The sequence below is a fragment of the Etheostoma spectabile genome, chromosome 2 (assembly GCF_008692095.1).
Source record: "Etheostoma spectabile isolate EspeVRDwgs_2016 chromosome 2, UIUC_Espe_1.0, whole genome shotgun sequence".
NCBI classification, from domain to species: domain Eukaryota; kingdom Metazoa; phylum Chordata; class Actinopteri; order Perciformes; family Percidae; genus Etheostoma; species Etheostoma spectabile.
The window spans coordinates 1606073-1630801 of NC_045734.1; the positions used below are offsets into that span (position 1 = coordinate 1606073).

General features: G+C 40.2%; 1 protein-coding gene and 1 long non-coding RNA gene across 2 annotated transcripts in view; both read right to left on the reverse strand.

Moving 5' to 3' along the window:
• LOC116694632 (VPS10 domain-containing receptor SorCS3-like) overlaps positions 1-24729 on the reverse strand; it is a 314801-nt gene that overhangs the window by 239214 nt on the left and 50858 nt on the right.
• LOC116694834 (uncharacterized) lies at positions 795-18782 on the reverse strand. The gene is made up of 3 exons (XR_004333286.1): positions 18773-18782; positions 7165-7172; positions 795-851 (listed from the first exon to the last, which is right to left on the reverse strand). It is a non-coding gene; the product is annotated as an uncharacterized LOC116694834 (long non-coding RNA).

The following is a 24729-nucleotide window of genomic DNA, read 5'->3' on the forward strand; positions in this document are numbered from 1 at the left end:
TTCCGGGCTGCAAGACATTGAACTCTTTCTCTAAGCCTGTTATTAATAGGTGCGCTTTTGTGATCTTGCTATTCAACCATTTTCTTTCTCCACCGGATTCTTTGCCTCCTTTTGACAAAAATAACACAATCCGCCCCCTAACATTGCACTGCATTGATGTGCAAGCTGCAATAGATTCATTCTTGCCTAAAGCTCAATCAAATCAGTATGTGTGATTGTATTTTACATACTCAAATGGATATAATGCATTACACCAGATTCTAGTCAGTCAATAATGAACTAAGTCCTTAATTTAAATGCATTAGGCGCAGTACAAATCATTTTCATTTAGAACATTAGAGCCACAATGCCGATTTTGGTTGGCTTCTTCATCATCCCCTTATAGTCTCAGTTGATGCCTTTTAATTAAAGGTCCCATGGCATGGAAATTTCACTTTATGAGGTTTTTTAAAATTAATATGCATTCCCCCAGCCGTGCCTATGGCCCCCAGTGGCTAGAAATGGCGATAGGTGTAAACCGAGCCCTGGGTATCCTGCTCTGCCTTTGAGAAAATGAAAGCTCAGATGGGCCGATCTGGAATCTTACCTCCCTTTTCTCTTATTTACCCACCCAGAGAATTTGGCCCACCCCATGTCTCCACCTTGCCCAAAAGCTACAGACTCAGAAATGACACATACTAAGGAAAGCTCATTGTGAGACTGGCTCTAGTGGCTATAATTCGGCATCACGGCTGAATTTTGGGAAAGAGACTTCGGATCCAGTATTAGGGGACCACTAAGGTCTAAATTAAAGACCTCTCATTCCCCCTGCTCTGGCCTTTCCGAGCCCCTAAACCGGAGACATTTGAAAACTCTTCCGACCCCGTTTGGGTTTGGAATCTCCAGGGTTGTGTTACAGTCTCAACGGTCACAAACAAAGAAACAGTAAATGCAAATGTAGCCTATTATCATTGCATTCCCAGCAATAATAGGCTACCTATGGAACATTTTGTTCTACAGGTGTATTGGTAGGAGCATTGCAGTTCATGGGATATGTGTACGTTAGGTTTGGCTCTATGCAAGTTGGCCCACTTTCTGTATCACATTTAAATGTGTCTTCCTAAACCGTTACACATTCCATAATTTTTTGGGACTTTTTTTAAAAGGTAACTTTTTGGTATCATGAAATTGAAATGACGCTAAAATGTTTCGTCAGTAGCAATTTGTGAGTTCAACCATAACGCCCAGCTTTTCTCTGTTATTGTCTGCTTTATTGGGTTGATAAACTTCATGTATTTATGGCGTTCCACATCCTGTTGAAAAACTCACAACCCTCCCGCTGATTTAATTATTGTATTACTGACATTTTAAATCTCATTCTGATATTCTGGTACATACAAATGCTCAGGCACCATGGCAACAGAAATATATATCTTGGTCATTTTCTTTCCCTGAAACCAGCTCTGTACCGGAGTATACTCAGGCAAAACCTGTCTGGCAGACTTCCCTGGACTGCTTCACGCACCAAACAACAGTGTAGAAATAAAATGCAGAATAGCAACGGTGCTAACCTTGAACGGCTGCCACTGTGGGCGGCTGATGGAGGAGCGGGGGAGTGAAAGAGGAAGAGGTCATGAACTGCCCCTCTGGTACTAAATGGATAATTCAACTCTATTCCGCTAAAACACCTAGTGGAGCCAGGAGGCAGTAGAGTTTGTACAATACATGCCATAAACAACATAACAAGCTCCATCACCTCGTGGAATAAAGGCATGGGATGGTGAGCATTGCCACCTTCTACCCCCACTTTCTTTTCTATTACTTATTTTTACTATTCCCTGCCTGTAGCTTGATACAATCCATCATATTCAGCTGTGGCTGAGCCTCCTCAGCTTCCATGAGTGCTTAGTGCACCGCATGGTTTCCCTAACAAAACATTTTTCCTCTCCCAATCCAACCTTCTCTGCCCCTGTTCTTTTGGCCTTTTGTTATTAATAGACAAGATACTGAGCAAACCAATTATGGAAATGCTAGCTTTGTTACACACATTGTTTCATGGCCTCCTACTGTGTTTTCATTAAGTTTTCATAGCTTCTTCAAATTACATTTGCTCGTTTTGCCTACATTGCATACACATATTATACCCATATTTTAAGTCTGTAGCTTTGCATTAAACTGGATGTTTACTGGGTTTTGCAATTTTATAGATTTGCATGTATTTGAAGTTGCTGTCAATAAGACATAAATAAGCCTAAATGTTAAAGTACTGTTCCAGATAAGAACTCTTTATCCAGCCAACGGAGGAAGAAGAAGCAGTTATTTGAGCACAGTTGATAGAATACATTTTTTATTAACTTGTAACTGAGCAGATTTTGTAAGTCATGAACTGCATTAGAGCATTTTGGTATGTGTGCTGTGTGTACTGACTAACAAGTATCAAGTAATTAACAAGATATTTTTGCCAATAATGGGTGCTATTTTGTGGAGTTTGCATGTTCTCCTCCTGTGTTTTGATGATCCCAGCCTCCAGGGCTTGATGGTGGAAGGTGTTTAGCTGCTGGTCAGGTTGCACAGGGTTACGTGCGTGGAAGACAAGACACATTCCATGGTAATTTTAGAATAAAAGAGGTGAAGCGATTGCACAGAAACTACCAGACACATTTCCAGGTAATCTCTACACCTCCGTTATTCAAATATTACCCCTTAATGAAATAGAAACAGGCAGTTTTGCATTTTGCAATACATAAAAGTATTGTCAGAAAGTTCATCCAACTTCTGAGTCCCATTCCATAAATCCTCAAGTCCCAGTCCAAATTATTCCAATTAGCAAGTCCAAGTCACGAGTCCAGAGAGTAGTGATTTGAGTCTGAGTCCATGACTCGAGTACTCCAGCACAACATACTGAAATACTGATAATGAAAATCCTCTTGGGGCTTTTTCTTTTAACAGATGCATTGTTAAGTACTGCTCATCACATATTCCTACCTCAGGATGTACAAGGATTAGTCACACTTCCATGTAACTGTAATTACTGTGTTCTTTCATCCTATTTTAATAGAAGGATTATTTAGTACGTACAATGTGTGATCATCCTTGCCCTGCTGAAAGTCCTACAACTGTACAGTATAATGATGAGCTGGACATCTCTGCACAACCTGTGTATTGCACTGTGACAAAACCTTGATAACCACTCAACATTTCTCAGGGTCTGGTATTATTAAAACTGACACAGACTGCAGCAGCCCCAATCAATATTCCAGGTTTCTCCCACGCTCAATATCTCTCACACTACCTAAATGCCACCGATTCTCCAAACTGAACACACAGCAACTAGAATGTGCTATAAAAGCAGACCGAAGCGCAGAGGCAGCCAGACGATGCAACGGCCAACACATTAATTGAGGAAAATCATTAAGCCACCTTCAAAGACCTTATGGAGGCAACTTGTCTCTCTGCTGCCTCAAAGGGGTAAACATATCCTGTCAGCAGTGAAACAGTTTGGTTAAGTCTCACTTTTGCTGTAAAGTCAAATGAAGGATAAATAAACAATCCGTCTCATGGAGCTCATTAGAGAAGAGATGAGCCAGGCGCTACCAGTAGAGCAAGACCCATCAGCTGTCAAACACCTGCTTTCCATGTCTAGGAAGACAGGCAGACAGAGCCTCACAAAGCTGAGCGCAAAGGCAGCGCGACTGTAAAACATCAAGGGACAAATGCCGCATCATTACGTCTAGCACCCATTTCCACAAATATATGACAATATGAGAGCAGCTCAGAGCCTTTGTTGAAGATTCAAAGCGTCTTCAGCACCTTAACAGAGACAAACACCTGATGAAGGCTCCATTTTCATACAGTGAAAGACTGAAAAAGTACATAGCACAGGTTTCCTGCCATTCCACTCTTTGCATTTTGTTTCCTCTTCATTAACCCCAGAAAAGGTTAGGCTCAGACAAACACATGTTCCACCAAAACAAGTTTCTTCCTTAGGCTATTTTGCAGAGGCGCCATTGCTGCATCCAACGCTTAATGCCACCCGTGACGATTGTGATTGGTTTAAAGAAATGCCAATAATCCAGAGCACGTTTTTCTCCCATCTGGGAATGTCGCGCTGTGGAGCAAGAATAGGCTCAGTTAGGAATTTATTAGATGAATTGTCCATCAATCTTAAGCCTATCCCAGGAGAGCTTTAAGGCACATCCCACCACTTGGTCTAATTGACCAATCCCATCATCTTTACGTCAGTGTGGTTGAGATTTAAGACACAGAGGCTTCAGGCCTACAGACTGTCATGAAATATGCACTTGCACTTTTCTATCCTGTAATTACTTCACTGATATCTGTTGGTCTTTGCACACATGATGTTACTAAGGTAATTATACATTCATATTTAATATCAGCCTTGGTCAAACCGTATCTGAATAATGACTGATTACATTTCATAGAAAAACAGAGCGTTTTTTACAATGTAGATGGAAAATCATATAAGACACTGCATCCAGACTGATAATTGTTCAGATTTTTTGCAACTCTTTGTAGTCTTTCTTCCAGCACAAATAAGCAGAGGTTTTATGAAATACACATTTTAAACTCCATTCAATACTTAAACTTTAAAAGGGCTCTACTGACATCCTTTAAAAAAGTGGTCAGGGATTGTCACTACAAGGCTCTCACCATGTCAACTACGCACATCATTATGAGTTTATGGTATCAATTCCGAGTTTCACGTCTTCTTAAACATCGCATGATGTTCATTTTTTTTAAAAATTATGTTCCCATTTTTTTAAAATAGGCGATAAATCAGGGGATGATTTAGGGGCGTGGCTACACTCCCACCTGTCAATCAGGACAGAGGCCTAGCAATGCTAACCATGGCTTTGTGGATATGAAATTGTTTTTGTGTGTTGTCCTTTTTCATGTTAAACACTGAACCTATGTGTGTTTTCACTTCATCAAAAATAGGTTTTAACAGTTTGGTTGCTTAAAAATGTCTTAGTTTTCAGATGCACCTCATCAATGAAAGCTAGCCCTAGTCTTAATGTAATAATAATGTATACTTTATGTATATATGTATACTATACTTAACTGGTCATTTAAGGGAAAGTCTGCCGATGGTCTGTGCTGCCGTATATTCCGATGTAAAGTGTCAGTATCCAGAGCAGTGTTTACCCGCTGGCAAAACTCTGCTGGATGATTTGCATCAGAAGAGTTGAAAATTGACCACATTCCCGTTTTAACATTTAGCTTAGCACAGCACCATTGAACCCTACACAACACTGTCTTGGCCGCATCATCCTCCCCAGTTCCGCCTTTTTGTCCAAAAATGGTCACTACCCAATGTAAGATGCACATCCGCCACTTTGCGACAAGTAGCATACAAGGTGATAACGAGAGACTTCTGGAATGTCAACACTGTAAAAATGTACAGTAAAAATGGACCTACTTAACAAAGTTGGTTCACTGCCGGCTACAAGTTAGCATCAAACACAACAAAGGCTTTCACTTGAATGGCGTTTTGAGCTAACATTAGCAATCAAACAATCATAGATAGCTACAACATTTTTGAAATGACTGCTAGCTACAAGCTAGCAATCAAACACAACAAAGACTGTCAGTTGAGTGGCGTTTAGAGCTAACGTTAGCAGTTGAACAACCACAGATAGCTACGTTTCTGAAATGATTTTCATCTTATGTTTGTGATGAGAAAGGTTTATTATTTTATGGAATTCACAAATTTCAGTATGGCACGTTATGTCGTAAACCGTTTAAATCTGAACATGCGCGACTCAAATCTGCACTTGACTCACATCGGGGAGTCTCAACTCACAAAATAACTAGATGGCGGCAAAATAAAGCAAACTCCAGGCTTCAAACGGCAGCCCACAAATTTGATTGGTGACATTTTTTACAGTCTATGTTCAAGAACAGACAAAACTCTGATTACAACACACACAGAGGGAGTGGGACTTCCTTCTCTGCTCAGGATTCCATTACTCCATATATCTTTACATAGCAAATAACTGTTTACTGCTATATTAGTGTTCTGAATATTGAGTACAGTCCCCTTAACTGACTCTGAGCTCTGATTTAGAACAATGGCTGCTTTTATCATAAAGAAAAACAAATCATTTGTACTTAAAACATGTTGATGTACATTATGTAGATACAACACATATGGGAAGAGCCTTTGTGATGAATCGCCCATCTTTCATCTAGCTCCTGAAAAAATAACTATGAATCGGGTCTCATTTCTCGACAGTGAGCAAATGTAGAAAGTACAATTACTCTGTATTACACCTTACTCTTGTCTAAATTCAACCCTTAAATCACACTCGGCTTCACTTAAGAGGAAAGCTCATTTTGTCAAGAGAAGTAAATGATCTTCTCGCTTCCCTGGTTCTCCTTGTTTCACCAAGCAAGAGACTCACTCTTAATCTCTTCATGAAATGAGACTATAAACAATGAGAAATTCACCAGACATCTCCTATTCCATTCCACTGAAAAAGGTTGAAGTTAGCCTTGGGCAAAGCTGTTAGTACTTCATGCTCCAGCACTCTGGCAACTACTTCTGTTGGGGGACCTTCGCACGAGGGTGAGAGAGGTTGTGTATCTTGCCAGGCGGCATGATGTGTTTCTCTTCTTTCTTGCTTTTATTTTCTAAAAAATCAATCCTTAGTTTTGCGGTGTATGGAGGAGAAAATAGGGCAATGAGGTTGTTTTATTGTTGTGGGACGGAATGTCGGTATGACATGGAAATGCAATCCACGCGTGTCCACATCAGAACAGGTGGCTAATGAACAAGATGAATGGTTTTGCATTCTCAATGTGTGGTTTAAAAAATCTTTAAAGGGCTAAGGAAGCCCTATGTGATCATTCTATAGATTGAACTGAACTGACACTGCTTTTCAAATCAATCTCTTTAGAGATTATAAATGGTAATTGATAAGGCCGGTACTTTCAATGCATTCTCATGAACAGGTTTGTTTGATATCTAATGGCAAATTTTGCTTGCCAATTTATATGACAGCCTGCAAAATTAGGCGGTCACATGACAGTTAAGTTAAGCAATTGTTACAGTTAAATTTAGCCGAGAAAAGGTGACTGGGAGGCGGGTATCGTCACCATGAGTTGCCGAGCGTTTCAGAGGATATTGCAGATGAGTTTAGCCAATCAGTTAAGATTAGACACCACAACGACTAGTTAAGATTGCAAAAAAAGATGGTAGTTGGGGTTAAATAACCGGCCCCCTTAATGAGTACTCCCAGGACAATAACACCTGTTTCCTGGTTGGAAGTCTTGTGTTTTTGACCTAACATCTTCGTGGACACAAACTCCACTCCCGCACTTGAAAGGCCTGTGTTTTAGTATTCGACCATCCACCCCGACATCCTCTCTACACAGACCAGAACAGTACTATAACAGCAGCAGTCAATGTGGTGCATACAGCAACAAATACGTGGAATACATGCCAATCACAATGCTTTACTTTTCTAAGTTACAGTATATGAATGGTTCATGGGAACTGTAGAATATAGCCATACTTTACAGTAACCCTTCGCCCACTTTCATGGCATGGACCCATCCATTCTCACCTGACCTCTCATCATAGCCTGCTCAATAAGTCCCACCCAGGAGCATGTGAGGAGTCTCTGTCCCCTTAATTCAGAGACAAAATGATTGTACATTATAAAAAAAAATAATAGTTAAGGCTCATTATCTGCTTTTGCCCTAAATGTGAGCAAAGTAACAATAAATGGCTTAAAGATCCCATGGCATGAAATGTTTTTAACAGTGATATGTATTTGTTCCCCCAGCCTGCCTATGGTCCCCAGTGGCTAGAAATGGTGATAGGTGTAAAACGAGCCCTGGGTATCCTGCTCTGCCTTTGAGAAAATTAAAGCACAGATGGGCCGATATGGAATCTTACCCCTTATGAGGTCATAGGGGGCAAGGTTACTTGCCCTTTCTCTGCTTTGCCCAACCAGACAATTTGCCCCCCCCCCATGTGAGAGAGACATCATGGCTTTCAAAGTGCCAGTTGGTCATGGCAACACCCCCAGCATCCATATTGCCCCCCTCTCCTCCTCAACAGCTACTGACTCAGAAATAGCACATACTAAGGAAAGCTCATTGTGGGACTGGCTCTAGTGGCTGTAAGTCTGCACCAAGGCTGAATTTTGGGAAAGAGACTTCAGATACAGTAATAGGGGACCACTAAGGTCTAAAACATCCAAAAAGCACCATGTCATGGGACCTTTAAACGGAAACACGCATTGTCCCTCCTACATTCTTCTTGATGTATCATGATTATGCAAAAACTCCTGTAAACAGCCTGTCACTTTAGCTGACGTTATTTTTGAAAATCAATACAAAGAGGTGCAACAGATGGACTGAACTCCCTACTCATTCGGAACTAGGATGGTGCTTCATACTGTATGCAGCCATCTTTCCTCCTGTCCTCTCTTATCAGGCCTCCTGCAGAGGATCTCTCTGCTCATTAACCTTTGTGCTACTGCACAACCCCGGGGCTCCATTTTTTGGGTGCATTTGCTTCTTTTATGTTACCCAGGGTCTGCATGCTGGGCCGTTTCACTGCTTGCCCAGATGCCTTCTATCACTCCTTCTGAACCTCTTCAGGCCATTGTTGCCTTCTTTTCTCTGCCCCTGTCCTCTGATAAAAGTCTTCTATCACGCTGGTTGCAGAGTCCTCCTGTTCTCCTCTGCAAAGCACCAGAGGGTATTTTCTAACTCTGCACTGTCCTCACACATTAAATCAAATATATGTCCTCTTTGAGAAGCCTCTGCCTTATGCCCTCCTTTGCTACATTTTCAAAGAGGGAATCTTAGAAATTCTATGAATGTCACACGCCCAGATTTTCCACCAAAACAACCATGCAAAGAAAAAAAAAACCTAGGCATTTAAATTCGGGCTGCCAACTGAAATTCTCAAACCAACTCAAGGTTACTTTTCTTATTGCTATATCTTTAAATCCAATTACACATTCTGATTTCCAAAGAGCCTCTGAGGATAACACAAAGGAATAAATGATATTACATTCAGCATAGAAAAAGTTGATGTCAGTCAAGTTGTTTAATAAATCTTATTAAATCAAGACATCATCAGGTCTCCTACTGATTTTCATTCAAGATGAGAAGTGCGGAATGATTGGCAATACAAAAACATTTAATCATATTACGTTTTGTATGTATGCACGGACAAATGTACTGATTTTACCTCAAACCACAACCCTTCTTTTTCTAAACCTAACCAAGTAGTTTAAAAAATAATAGTAGCAAAAATGCAACTATTGCACAATGTACAAAAGTAACTAAATCCTCTACCTTGAACATTCAGGAAAAATATGCAGAGGCCCTGTCCTCGGCGCAGTGGGTGAGGGTTTGAGTCTGACCTGTGGCCATTTGCTGCATGTCTGTCCCCTCTTTACCATTCTACAGCTGTCCTGTCTTTTAAAGGCTATGATTACCCAAAAATAGAGTAAGACTACACCCCACACAGTGAATATGATGTAAAACCAATGAGCGGGCTTCATCATCAAAAGTTACTTTCTTCACATTGACATTTGTTTCTTTGTTAATGAAGACTATATGAATGAGTGCAGCTTTGAAATAAAGCGGGTGTACCATTGTGTTTCCATTGAGTTTCGCACGGCAAAGTAATTCCCCGGCTGCAGGAACAGATGATAGAGAGTTTACTGAGGGCCCGGTTTCGCTCAACTTCAGCAAACTATCTGCAAAAAGAATCAATGATCTCAGCAACCAAAAGGTGAACCAAGGTAAAAGATAAAAATTTATCTCACGCATTTTGACATTTCTTCTGATATTTTGCTACAAGAGTAATCTCACACTCTGCAATTCATTTTCTAGAGGGAATGCAGGATCTTTAGCACAGAGTAGCAAGGCAGCAGAGTTTGGGTCTAATGAAGCAAAAACTACACAGCTATCCATTTGTGTTCCATTTTAATGAAATGACTAAACATTGCCTTGGGCTTGAATGCCAGCAGAGCAGTATGCATGATATTGAGGAAACAGGCTTTTGTGTCTCTGCTCATCACACCCCATGTAGCCACAGTATGTCACTGAATTAAAGTATTTTTTATATCCAATGTGATGAAATTGTTCTCAATATCCTGCCCCGGGCGGCACAATAAAAACATTTGGGAAATCCTTTGTTCTACATTATTGTCTCCAGTCTTCAAAGACGAGCTTGATGAGCAGTCATGCAGACAGTTGAAATACAGTGCAACCCCCTTTTTGCAGTTTTCACTTTGTCACTGAGAAAACACACGGAAAGCATCTGCCAATGCCTATTTTACATTCTGCAATGTCACAATAAAAGGATTATTTAATTGCTGTAGAGTTATAGAGTTATTTCTAGAGATAATATAGAAATATAAAATGCACCTCGAACTTTAGACAACCTTCCTTTCTCTGAGTTTCACTTTTCAATTTTCAATTCAGTTGACAACACATCACAGGCAAACACTTGTGTCATATCCAATGTCGTCCCTATCCTCAACAGACATCCTTGGCTTCTTCTTCTTCTTGCCACCTTTATTTGCCTTCCCCCCCTCTGTCACTACCTCTTCCTGGGCCCCAGACTGCTGCTGCCGCCGCTTCGCATCCTAATAGAGACAGAAGAAGTAGAGACACCCGGAACAAGGTCCTTCAGTGCTGATTTCTTTAATTCTAAAATGCTCTTATCATCTTCCTTTTTCTCACAATACCTCAGCAAAGTTGCTAACTGTTTCCCCTAACTGCGATACAAACAATCTCTTCCCACCAATGTAGGTCCCAACCCATCACCCCCCTAAATATTTTGTATATAAAAGATAATTATTGGGCATTTTCAGCCCAAACCGGGCGCCCACATTTGTAGCCTTCTGATCCTTAAAAAAGTTATAGAACCAACAACCAAATTGTAACGCATATTGTTTGTAAGGAAACTATACATCGACAGCAAGTATCTGACCATATCATGTGTTTGACTGTACTATTTTAGTTTGTTTAATGTCATGTATCTTACCATGGCCTCTGTGATTCTCATTGGCTCCCAGGTGTCCATATATACATTGTATATACATATATTCACGTTGCCAAGTTGTATCTATGGTTTGCCTATTTACTGAAGCAGTGAACAACATTTCCTTGAACCTTATGGGATGGGAAGGATACTTTTTGAAGGCAAAAGCCATGAAAATATAACTTAATAGTTTTAAAAAACATTATTCTGCAATTGATCATGGCATGAGCAAGGTTAATGGACTCAGACGGAAAGTTCTGGCCTCCCCGTTGTCCATTAATTCCTGATAATAGACACTTTGTCGGGCATTAACCCCTGCTTGTACTGTATGTATTATGTCTTGTGTGCTTTTTGGTAGACCCCAAGAAGATTAGTGGTCGCCAAAGCGTCAGCTAATGGGGATCCAGGTTATAAACAATAGCACAGGAACCAAGACGCTATTTATAGTTTATGCTGCTTTAGGCTGTACGTGTGGACAGTGGTGCTTAGAACTAAATGCTAACCCAAGCATGGCAACATGCTCACAGTGGCTAATGATAATGTTCAACAGATGTAATGTTTGCCATGTTCATCATCTTAGTTTAGCATGCTAACATTTGCTAATTATCATAAAAACAAAGTACAGCAGAGGCTGATAGGAAGGCCATTCGTTTCGCTGGTATTTAGTCACAAACCAAAATATTAGACACATTGAAAGTTTGACCTGATGATCACACTAGAGGAAATCTTAAGGGATTATCAGAGTCATTACAGTTAATAATATGTGCCTGTTGCACTCCGAACCACAAATATCAACATCATGGTCAGTGGGATTCTTCTTGCATGATTTCCTCGAGTCTTAGTCCGTCCCACCGAGGAAACATGGGAGAGACGCGAGGAGAGAGGAAACAAAGAAATGTGTTTTTAGAGGGATGAGACATCCTTTCTTCTGAAACGTCATGTGAATTTGTCGGAGGGCGGAGTTAGCAACTCCTTCAGCAGCACGGCTTCAGGGAAGGCTGCTCTCGTGTATCCTCGCTGATAGCTCCTTGGAGATCCTCGATCCTCGCTCCTCAGGGCAGGACTAAGAGCTTTGAGACGGCCTTTAAGAAGGAGGGCCAGAACATCCAGTTCAAGTGAGGAGATATTAAATAAGAGTCTTGGGAAGAAGCCATGGTCCCCAGAGGTTGAATCCTACTGACTTTTCCTCTTGCACTACCACAATGTTAATATTTGTGATTCGGAGTACAACAGGCATGTTTTTCATTGTAACGACTCTGATGATCCTTAAGATTTCCTCTAGTGTGATCATCAGGTCAAACTTTAATTGTGTCTAATACTTTGGTTTGTGACTAAATACCAGCAACACAAAGGAAGGGAAGCAAGTGCAAGGAACGTGGATGAAATTTAAGAACCTGGGACATGCCCCATGCATGTCTAAAAAGCCTTTAATGGGAAAAGCTGCTAAATGGATATTTAAGTATGGATCAAAGTTTAACCCACCAACAGACTCATATTGCTGTTCTTAGAGCCTTGCTGCTGCCACTGATCTTATTTTGTAGCATTTAGCTTTCAATAGGAGATCTCTGAGAGCACAATTACCATCTACAAGATTAGAAGGTTAATCCAAATTGCTTGTTGACAGTGCTGTTGGCGTTAGCAGAGGCCCAGTCGGGCTGACATTATGGCTGTGTGTTTGGTAAGTCTCTGTGGAGGTTGGGATCTAATTATGTTCAGCTCTGCACTCGCAAAACATTGCCGGGACATTTTTCCCCTTGTCACATTACTGCGCTTTCTGGGATTTCTTTGCTTCCTAGAGGAAAACACAGATGGCACATTGGAATTGATGTGTTCAGGACTAAATGGGCCATGAACATTTTGGCCTGACCTCTTGCAAGAGTGAACATCCCTGTAAGAGAAAAATGCATGTCACCTTTTTCAAACCTTTTCAAACCTAAGCTTTTCTCTCTTTCCCCCTCTGTCTCTCTCTGTGAGGCAGCCGAAAATCCAAATTGAAAAACTTGCCGTGCTTCTCATCCATGAGAAATCTTCCTCGAAGTCAATAAGCCATGTGCGAGCATGCCACCAAGTTCTAATATGTCAAAGTAATTTGCTGTTACATATTGTGACTCCACAGGGAGACTTCAAAATGGACATATGGACAGAGGCTGTGAGACTGTGAAAGTCATTGCAATTAGTTAATTTCCTTATTGAAGCTATCAACAGCTTGTCAGCATGACATTTTATAGCCATGTTCTCAGCAGGATACATCTAACAAAGACACTGGAGTGGTCATTTAGGGCACCTTTCATTTCAACAGCTTGACATGGCGGCGTAATGCTGAAAAGAACTGCTCTGAAGAAAGCAGTGCTGCTAAAACCCTGCCTCAAATGACATTTCTGTACTACGAATTTACAACATAAAAGGGTTACAAGTTCTACCAATAGAAAGAGGGAATTGTTAATTAACTTATTTCCTGTTCTTCTGTTTATGTCTGTGTCAACATGTTTTCATCTGTCTATGTCCGTCCCGAGCTGTCTTTTTCTTTTCACGCCACTTTCTACTTCTACTCCGCTTCATTTCAGAGAGAAATATTCTACTTTTCACTCCAATACATTCATATGACAGCTTTAGTAACAAGTTACTTCACACATATTATATATTTCAAAACAAAACACATGTAGTTTATACAATACAATGTTTGTTAATAAGGAAACTACCCATACTACTTATTTGACAGAAGTTTTTTTTTATCGTTTCCAGTTTCTAAAATGTGAGGCTTTTGCTTTCAGTACTTCAAGTACATTTTTTCTGATGATATTCACAGCCTTTACTTAAATGACATTTTTAATGCAGGAGTCAGAGTATTTTTTTACAGTGTGATATTTGTACTTTTACTTTAAGTCATTTAAGGATCGGAATACTTCTTCCACCATTGGTAATCAACACACCTGATCCTTATCCAGTTTACTCTGAAGCTCCATATAAACCTCAGCTTTACTCTCATTCCCCGCCGGAACGTTGAGAATCACATGTGTGTGTTGAGTTCGACATCTAGCTCGTACTTTGCTTAACCAAATCTCACTTGTTGCCTCTCTTGCCTTGCCAGTCTGCTGAAGAACTTTGACGGGAACACTGCGGCTATCTGTAAGAAAGGCCAGCGAAGTTTGTACTTCCAACACAGGCTTAATATCTTTGATATTGAGCGTATTGTCATGGTGCTGTTTCATAGCTCTTTCATTTCAGTTTGAACCTAGTCTCGCATTGCCGGACCTTCCTCCACAGCGCTGCGTAGGAGGGTCTGGTTAGTCCATACGAACATTCCCAACTTTGTACTTACTACTCATATTGGAAATGGAAAGAGCAGATTTTGGCCAATCACAAGTTAATGCATGTTCCATTCTAGTTAGTGATGTGGTGCCTGTTTGTTTCCAAGCACCAAAGACACAAAAAAACAAACATACAATGGGCCAAAACTAAAGAAGAAGAGGAGGAGGCATAATAACTGATAGCGTGATGGAAGCACCTGCTGCAGGCTCTGCAGCCAATGTAACAGACGAGGCCAGAGGTGTTTTTTGTTTCACACACACACACACACACACACACACACACACACACACGCAGACATACAAATACAAAGAAATATATAGTATGTGTGAGGGTGTGGTAGAAACCTGTATTGGCTTATATTAAAAATAAAAAATAAACATACCCACAGGATATACAAAATGTACCAGTAGATTTTCTGCAAAAAGGTACTACAATGGAAATAAGTCCTGGACTTTGTGTTTTTATCTGCAATTTTATTTGATGTCTTTTCATGTGTAAGGCATTCTTGATACAATTAAATAAATCAAATCAAATCAAAATACAGGGTTTCCAAGGCAAAGTGCAATAGAGTTGAATTTTCCTTTTTTCTTAGGCAAGGCAAATGAATTTACTCACTTTTATACACAAACCCAAGTGTTTATTACAAGGTAGAGCGCAGAACCGATGAGAAATCATAAAAGCAGAAGCAAATCAATGATCACATAATGAGATTCTTCATTTGCACAAAGGTTATCTTGCACCCATGGTGTTTTTACAGAGCCCCGAGGTGACAGGAGGGAAAAAAAACTACTGGACAAACACTAACGAGATCTCAAGTGAAAGCAAATGTAGGCCTGCTCATGGAAGTGTGCCTCCAATCGAAGGTGTGATACCGCCTGCAGTCATTCGAAGTGTCCTTGGCAAACTGAACCGAGTTTGCTCCGTGCACCATCGGTGTATGTTTGAGTGTTACTGAGAGCGTGCCCTTTACGGCAGCCCCGGCACAGTGTAGATGGGTGAATGGAAGTTCTGGTGATCAACAAAGCGCTTTGAGCATTTTAAGTGAAAGCGCTCTATAAACAGCATTTACATTATTATTTTATTATTTATTTTATATTCTTTATTGTTTTTTTTCCTCCCTGTCGCTCACACTACCCTGTAGCACATTCTTAATGTTCACATTTATCTTTGTGTAGGCTTTATATTGTTGTACTGCTGTGCGTGTAGTGTCACTATTTATCTGGGCTCTGCCCCCCCCCCCAATGGGAAAATAGCTGAATCAATAACTGAATTGATCAATTTGTTAATTTAAAAATGTTTTTAGTGCAACATCAACCAAAGTGTTTCAGTAGCTTAATTCTAACCCTGCCTGGGTCTCTGGATACAGGACAGAGGTCATAACATATTTGACAAAGTATTTATTAATATATAAAACATTTTTAAAATACAGGATTCACTTCTTATAATAATATCAATGGAGACAAGGTTATATGATTTATTGCTAAGAAAGCAAAAACTGGCACTGTTTGTTAGTCTGTTTGTGAGGAGGTGCTTACAGCTTTAACATTACCGCTGGATGTTATGCTAATAAGAATATTTTTTCAGGAATCCTTTTTTTAGTTATTGTCAAAACAAAATGAGGTTGAGGAAACATTATTTATGAAAAGCAAAACGAAGTGTGGAACTGTGGGGTGCCCTGACACTGTACCTACTCTATTTCAGGCGGCTGTGCCTCAGGAAGTGGCGATCAGCAGGTTGGTGGTTCAATCTGCGTGTGTGTGTGTGTGTGTGTGTGTGTTGTTTGTATGTGTGTGTAAGAACTCTGTAAATCTCCCGGCTGGCGTTTTAGCAGCTTTCAGAGAGAGTGCAGCGTTCTGCTGGTAGCTTTTGTGCTTGACGGCTGTTAAAAAAAGTTGGAATTCTTTTTTTAAAGTCAGAATATTTTATGAAAATATTACAGACAACTATCACGGTATTACTTAGATACTGAAGAGAAAATGTAATACCGTCAGTAGAGTTCTGCAGCCTCTTCTATCTCTGATTTCTGAGGACTTTTATAGTGGGGGTTCAGTGTCCAGGGGGTTCGAGTTGCCCCCAGTGCTGCTCCATCGGAGTGTACATGTGTGTGAGTGGATCTGATGAGCAGGTGTGTGAATGGTGAATGGTTCCTGTACTATGTAAAAGCGCTTTGAGCAGTCATTAAGAACAGAAAAGCGCTAAATAAGAACAACCATTTACATTTCAATCAGGAGAGACTTCATCTAAGACTGAAATAAGTTTAATGAACATGGTGCATGATAGCTTGGTGTGTTTACAGCAGGGATCTTCAACAGGGGGTCCGGGACCCATAGGGGGTCCTTCAGAGTCAATGCAGGGGGGAGCCTCCAAATTATTGTTAATTTAAAAAAAAGAGGTGATTCCAACATATGATTAGCAAAATATAAATCCCCACTGATGACACACTACAGGCCTATAGTAGTCACTACAATAGCCATCTACATAGGGTTCCTCCTGAGGATTCACTGTGCCACACGTATGTTTAACATTGCATATGATTATAACAAAAGCTTAGTATTCTATGCAAAAAACATGTATGTAAAAATAATAATGGATGAAAAGCTTTAGGCTGCCCCACATGTTATTGAAGGCCCAGTTTAATATACAATATAAGTAGTCAGTTAAGGGGTTCCTTGGCTTAAAAAATGTTATAGGTAGTGATTAGACTCCATCACAATGTTTAATTATAAGGGGTATAGAGGCCGTGGATGTACAGGAATATATTTGTAATTGCTGTGGACAAAGTACACACGGAGCTTCACTGGTAAGAGTCAATGAGGTTTAACCATGTATCAGCTCATTTATATAGCTCACGTTACTTAATTGTGTCAACAGGTAACTTCATTTAATATTGTGTCTTATGCATACTATGTTTCTCCCATATTTTCTGGTGTTTAATGCTGCACCAGAATTGCCCTCAAGAGACAATAAAGATGTATTGAAGGGAATTGATTTGTTGATCATTTTATTGTGATCATTGCTGTTGGCAATCTGCACATTTAAGCAAACAGTAGCTGAACATTTTAGATCTGAGTACAGATCTCTATCCAAGTGCAATGATGTGATGTGATTCATTTTTTGGATTTGTATAACAAGATCCAGTGCACAACGGAATGGAGCCATGTAGGTGCTGAGCTGTGAATCACTGCACTAATCTGAAATTTAACTTTTTTAGAAATTCATTGATTTTTAGACACTGCATTAGACACTTTGATTAGACACAACATTTTAAGAGCAGGTTCTAATAAACTCAACTGAAAGAAATAGCTCACCTAACCCTTGTATTATGTTAAGGGTCCATTTGACCCATTTACATTTTTGCATTGACCAAAATATTGGTTAACCTATCTTTTTCTTCATGAAATTGTATTCATTAGGGCCATGAACTTGTTCCTCAAATCTGGACACACTTACAGTATGTGTAGTGCAATGTCTGTTCACAGTTTGTATGCAAAGAATATGCGGGTCATTTTGACCCAGAGATTTCGACCTAAAATCAAGATCTCTCTTTGATGCCCTTTATTTTGATTGTATTTATTCACAATTTCATTTACAATTTGCACAGATTTTTGATTGTAATGATGATGTAGAGGAAGAGGTTTTACAGTCAGAGGATCTTTCAGAGACCGAGTGCAGTACTATTGATGATCCAGATTGTGAATTTCCCTATGATGAAAAGGATTCAGAGGACCAGTCTACTGTAGTCTCTACATCAGCTGAAAACAAAGGCATTAACCATCCTCAACAGAGGGGACCTGGAAATCTAACATGGGAACATAAAATTGTCAACATCACCACACCAAAGCCAAGGCAGACTGTCATCAAAAGGACTCAAAACCAATCAGCATTTATCTCGTTATCTCAACCAATAGAGAGGATCATACTGGACAGGGGAGGTGTGTAATTCAAGAGAAATAGAAGCCACTAGATCAGATTGACTTGCATGCATACATTGAATTCCTGCTATTTAGCTGGAGTGTACAAGTCAAGGGGAGAATAGAAGAATAGAAGAGAGCAGAATGCCAATCTTTCGAGCAACAATGTCTCTGGAGTAATTTCATAGGATATCTTGGGTGTTCCGCAACAACAGCGCTGTTCGTGAAAGAGACAAACTAGCTGCGATCAGAGAATAACTGGATAGATGGGTCAAAATTGTACCTGTCTTGTACAATCCTGGTCCCTATGTCACTGTAGACGAACGCCTTGTTCCATTCAGGGGGCACTGTGTCTTCTGACAGGACATGCACAACCAGCCTGCCAACTATGGCATCAAAATGTGGGCATCCTGTGATTCCAAATCTAGAAATGCCTGGAATACGCAAGTGTACACCGGAAAAAACTTTCACTAAATAATTGAAAATAAAGTTTTGGAAATTAAAAAATGTATTGCATTTCTTGACGTTACGTCACCAATGCAATTCTTTTCAACATAATAAAAGGGTTAAGCTGTGCAATCTCCAACACAACTAGTTGAGTAACGTGCTGTGAAAAGGTCCTTTTCTTTTTGATATTAATGAACGTCCGTTACATTCAAGCTATTACCAAATGAGTTGCTACAAAGCCAATTAAGACTATCAGCTCCACACAACTCTTTCTGGATTTATCAAGATTGAAGTTAGGGTAAGCAACTATGCACTAGAGCTTTAATGTCAAGCAATTATCATAACATCTTCATGTTGTGGAAATACTGAGAGGAAAAACACAACTCAACCATTCTCCTCCATATCTTTGAATGAAGAGGTTAAAGCCACTTATTTTCTGTCAGCTGACTTTGTGCACACAAAGTGGCCCATTGTGCCTCTCCCTCTTGTGTAATGCTCATAACTATAATCTGATCTTTTCTTATTATGTCATGCTGCTATTTTCTGCATCCTGTGTCCTTTTCATTACCCTTATCCCTCTCAAACTCACATTTGTAACTGTCCAAAAGTCAAAACCTCACAGGTACACTGTATTGTGCACTTCACTCCCTAAGGAAAAGCCCCATACTTTTACCTATCATTAGAAAAGAAAAGATAACTTTGTCATAAGTTTCTTACAACATAGAAAGTGTATTTATTTTTAGCAAGTTTGTTTGAAGTTAAATACACAGTTTTATAAAGAAAAAACTGATGCATTGATTAAAGTCTTCTCCTCTAACTTATTTTGAAAGTATCCATCACTTATTTGATAATTCCTAAGAAGTCAGTAATAATTCCAATGCTAAAATGGATGCATTGATTTGTTCTCTGTTTACAGAACTATAGTTTTAAACAAATGCTCCTTTGCCAGCAGCTGCTTCAGAAGAGGAAGAAGTTCCTACCATGGTTCACAACAAGGGCATGTGTCCAAAAATGAAGCATAGCAGGCAGCATCATACTGTTTGCTAAATGACCCGTGTAATAGCTGAGAGAGGGCCTCCAAAACTACTACGGGCCAATATGGAGTATCTTTTACGCCATTTTCATTTCTCAGCTCCAGTCAGCATTAACAGAGTTCACTTCTCCATAGTGGTAAAATAAACTAAAGACTCACATTGCAGTCCTTTACTAGGTATATGGTCTATTGGCATTGATCACTTTGAGGAGGGTACATTTTGTCCCCACCAGGGATACATCTTATTTTACATAGATTATTCATTGAGCCCACCCAAGCCCCTTATTGGCTAGGAGGCGTGCCATCCCCAGCTAGCTGTCGTCCACAGATAGAAAACCTATGGTCAGCAGTGGAGATCTTAGCTCTCTATCCTTTAAAAGCTTCCAAATAATCAGGGATTGAGTCATTCATGATGTGAAAAAAGGATTCCTTATCTTGAAACCAATTAATTAAGCACATCTCTCACAGACACGGTTAAATAAGATATAAGGTGTGCTGCATGTTCCTTCGCACACTGATGTCTTATATTGTGGGAAATTTTTTGTCTCCTGAGTAGATTGACTGAATAACATGGAGAAGGGATGAAGAACCTATATCATTAACTGATATGACAATAAGGTTTTATATAAATAAATATAATATTGAAAAAAATGTAGTACTTCTCTTTAACATAACCATTAAATCTGCACATGGTGCATGTTGGCAGCATGTCTCTATGAATGACAAAGTCTATACACTGTGGCTCAGTGGTAGAGCGGTGCCTGCCATTGGAAGGTTGGTGGTTCGATCCCCCGCCTTTGCAGTCATTGTCGAAGTGTCCTGGGCAAGACACTGAACCCCGAGTTGCCCCCGGTGCTGCGCATCGGAGTGTGAATGTGTGTGAATGTTTATCTGATGAGCAGTGGCACCTTGTACGCAGCCCCGGCCACAGTGTATGAATGTGTGTGAATGGTGAATGTTTCCTGTAGATGTAAAAGCGCTTTGAGCAGTTGTTAAGACTGGAAAAGCGCTATATAATACAGCACATTTCCATTTACATATACACTCACCTATAGGATTGTTAGGAACACATACTAATACTGTGTATACTGTATACTGTCTTTTGCCTTCAAAACTGCCTTAATTCATACGTGGCATTGATTCAAAAAGGTGCTGAAAGCATTCTTAGAATGTTGGCCCATATTGATAGGATAGTATCTTGCAGTTGATGGAGATTTGTGGGATGCACATCCAGGGCACAAAGCTCCCGTTCCACCACATCCCAAAGATGCTCTATTGGGTTGAGATCTGGTGACTGGGGGGGCCATTTTAGTACAGTGAACTCATTGTCATGTTCAAGAAACCAATTTGAAATGATTCGAGCTTTGTGACATGGTGCATTATCCTGCTGGAAGTAGCCATAAGAGGATGGGTGCATGGTGGCCTTAAAGGGATGGACATGGTCAGAAACAATGCTCAGGTAGGCCGTGGCATTTAAACCATAACCAATTGGCACTAAGAGGCCTAAAGTGTGCCAAGAAAACATCCCCCACACCATTACACCACCACCAGCCTGCACAGTGGTAACAAGGCATGATGGATCCATGTTCTCATTCTGTTTACGCCAAATTCTGACACTACCATCTGAATGTCTCAACAGAAATCCAGACTCATCAGACCAGGCAACATATTTCCAGTCTCCAACTGTCCAATTTTGGTGAGCTCTTGCATATTGTAGTTTCTTTTTCCTATTTGTAGTGGAGATGAGTGGTACCCGGTGGGTTCTTCTGCTGTTGTAGCCCATCCGCCTCAAGGTTGTGTGTGTTGTGGCATCACAAATGCTTTGCTGCATACCTCGGTTGTAACGAGTGGTTATTTCAGTCAAAGTTGCTCTTCTATCAACTTGAATCAGTCGGCCCATTCTCCTCTGACCTCTAGCATCAACAAGGCATTTTCGCCCACAGGACTGCAGCATACTGGATGTTTTTCCCTTTTCGCACCATTCTTTGTAAAACCTTAGAAATGGTTGTCCGTGGAAATCCCAGTAACTGAGCAGATTGTGAAATACTCAGACCGGCCCGTCTGGCACCAACAACCATGCCACGCTCAAAATTGCTTAAATCCCCTTTCTTTCCCATTCTGACATTCACTTTGGAGTTCAGGAGATTGTCTTGACCAGGACCACACCCCTAAATACATTGAAGCAACTGCCATGTGATTGGTTGATTAGATAATTGCATTAATGAGAAATTGAACAGGTGTTCCTAGTAATCCTTTAGGTGAGTGCATGTCTTTTGGACTTGACTGAAATATTAATCACATTTTGGATTGATTTAATTAATTCGCTTCTTGTTGCCAGCCAAGAGTCTTTCAATTCTTGTTTGAGGTATCTACGCCCATTCTTCCTTCCAATAGTCTTCCAATTCTTTGAGATTTCTGGGCTGTCTTTCATGCGCTGCTCTTTTAAGGCCTATCCAAAGATTTTCAATAATGTTGAGGTCAAGAGATTGTGAAGGCCATGGCAAAACTTTCAGTTTACGCCACTTGATGTAATCCTCCGTGGAGTGTGAGGTATGTTAAGAATCATTATCCATTTCTACTTTTCAATTCAATTTTATTTATAGTATCAATTCATAACAAGAGTTATCTCAAGACACTATACAGATAGATCACACTCCAGAATTTACAAGGACCCAACAGTTCTAGTAGTTTCCTCCAGAGCAAGCAACAGTGCGACAGTGGCGAGGAAAAACTTCCTTTTAGGCAGGAAACCTCTGTCAGACCCAGGCTCTTGGTAGGCGGTGTCTGACGGGCCGGTTGGGGTTAGAATGAAGAGTGGCAATAACAAAAATAGAAAAAATTAGTAGTTTGTAGCAGTTCTTTGCAGTAGTTCATGGCATAGCAGGACGCTGTGCGGCATTACAAGGCAGCAGGACGTAGCAGGACGTAGCAGGACGTAGCAGGACGTAGCAGGACGTAGCTGGACGTAGCAGGGCACTGCAGTGTAGCAGTTAAACATGGCATCACAGAACATGGAGCGGGACCAAGGCGACAGCTGCTACCCTGATTTTGGAGCCTCTTTGATCCAAGGAAACATGCTGGGGAAAAAAGAACATAAGGACTCCAGGGAATGACTCCCCAGAGCCAGGTTTAGAGCTAGATTTCTAGAAGCCATCCACTCTTTCAGGTTATCACTTCAGCTTTTTCACAGATGGCATCAAGTTATAGTCCAAAATTTCCGGAAATTGTATTGAATCCACATTTCCTTCTACTCGTGAAATGTTCCCTGTGCCACTGGCTGCAATGCAACCCCAAAGCATGATTGATCCCCCCCCCCCATGCTTAACAGTTGGACAGAGGTTCTGTTCATTAAATTCTGTGCCCTTTCTTCTCCAAATGTACCTTTGCTCATTCCGGCCAAGAAGTTTTACTTTAACCATCAGGTTTATCTATATGTTCATTTGCAAACTTCAAACGCTGGTTTTTGTGGTGGGGACGTAGAAGAGGTTTTCTTTGATCACTCTTCCATGAAGACCATATTTGTACAAGTATGTCTTTATATTGGAATGGTGTACCACAACTCCAGTGTCTGCCAGGTCTTTCTGGATGGATCTTGCAGTCAAAAATGGGTTCGGACTTGCTTTTCTCACAATCCTGCGAGCTGTTCTGTCTTATATTTTTCTTGGTCTTCCAGATCTTGCTTTAACTTCCACTGTTCCTGATGACGGCCATTTCTTAATTACATTCCAAACAGAAGATCTTGGCATCTGAAAACCCTTTGCTATCTTCTTTTAGCCTCCTCCTTCTTTGTGAGTGCAACTATTTTCAGTTTCAGTTTTCTAGAACACTGCTCAGAAGAAGCCATGGTGCCGATTGTTGGGGCGAGGTCAGATGAGTCTGGGCATTTAAAACCTTAAGATTGACATCACCTGGTCTTTCCAGACGATGATTGAGAACAATCCATGACACTGTCAGGTCTCAGCTTTCCAAAGAGGACGGTGCATGCTAGAAACTCTGCAGGGTGCCCAAACTTTTGCAGATGCAATTTTTTTGTTTTCTGTTATTTTGAAAGTTCAAATGATGGAAATAAAATCTAACTTTTTCTGACGTATTTATGAATGTCTAATCTGTCATTTGATGTCTTTTGGAGATTTTTTTTGATTTTTTTGTCTTCTTTATACACATTAATACAAATTTTTACCCGGGGTGCCCAAACATTCGAGCACCGCTGTATGGAGTGGTGACTGACGCTTCAGTCAAAAGAAAGATTTTTGCATATTCACATCATATTCAGGACAGAACTCAATTCAATTTCAATTGTATTCTTTGTATATATTGTTCCTGTTTAGAGTATATTTATATTATTGTGTATATATCAGTGTGGGTATTGTTTGGTTGTTTTGTATGCGTAAGCACATTTTAAGCAACGATGTTCCAAAGTAAAATTCCGCATATGAGTCCTCATACCTGGCAAATAAAGCATTGGGTTTTGATATATAACAAGAGTAGGAAAAAACTTTAAAGGGTTAATTAAAGCTTTTCACTTATGATAAAACCCCTCTTGTTTTGTGATAGAAATAATATTTATTTAAAAGGGTTGAAAAATGCCCAAAAAAAATTTTTTTAAAGGATTGTTTACCTGGGAACATGTTTGGGGAAATGTAGCGGGAAAAGGGTTTTTATTATACTTAAAATTGCTTTTGGAAGACTCACATTTAGGCCCTCTTAGGCACAAAAAGGAATACGCTAGAGTTATCAATTTTTAAACCCGTTTCAAACCAGCCCCGCTTTTTTTTGTCGCCCCCTTTTGGTTCTTTTCTCTTTTTTGGGCAAACCTTTTGTCTAGCCCTTTAAATACTATTTAACCATTTAAATTTTTTTACCTTCGTTTTTTGAGGAGGATAGTTAAATTTTTTATGAAACCGTTTTTTGGCCATGCCCTTGCCGCGGTGGAGGAAGGCTGGCAAGACGACTAAGCAACTTGTCATTGCCCAGTCCAGCTGTACACCACCAGAATTTAAAATTTTTTGTAC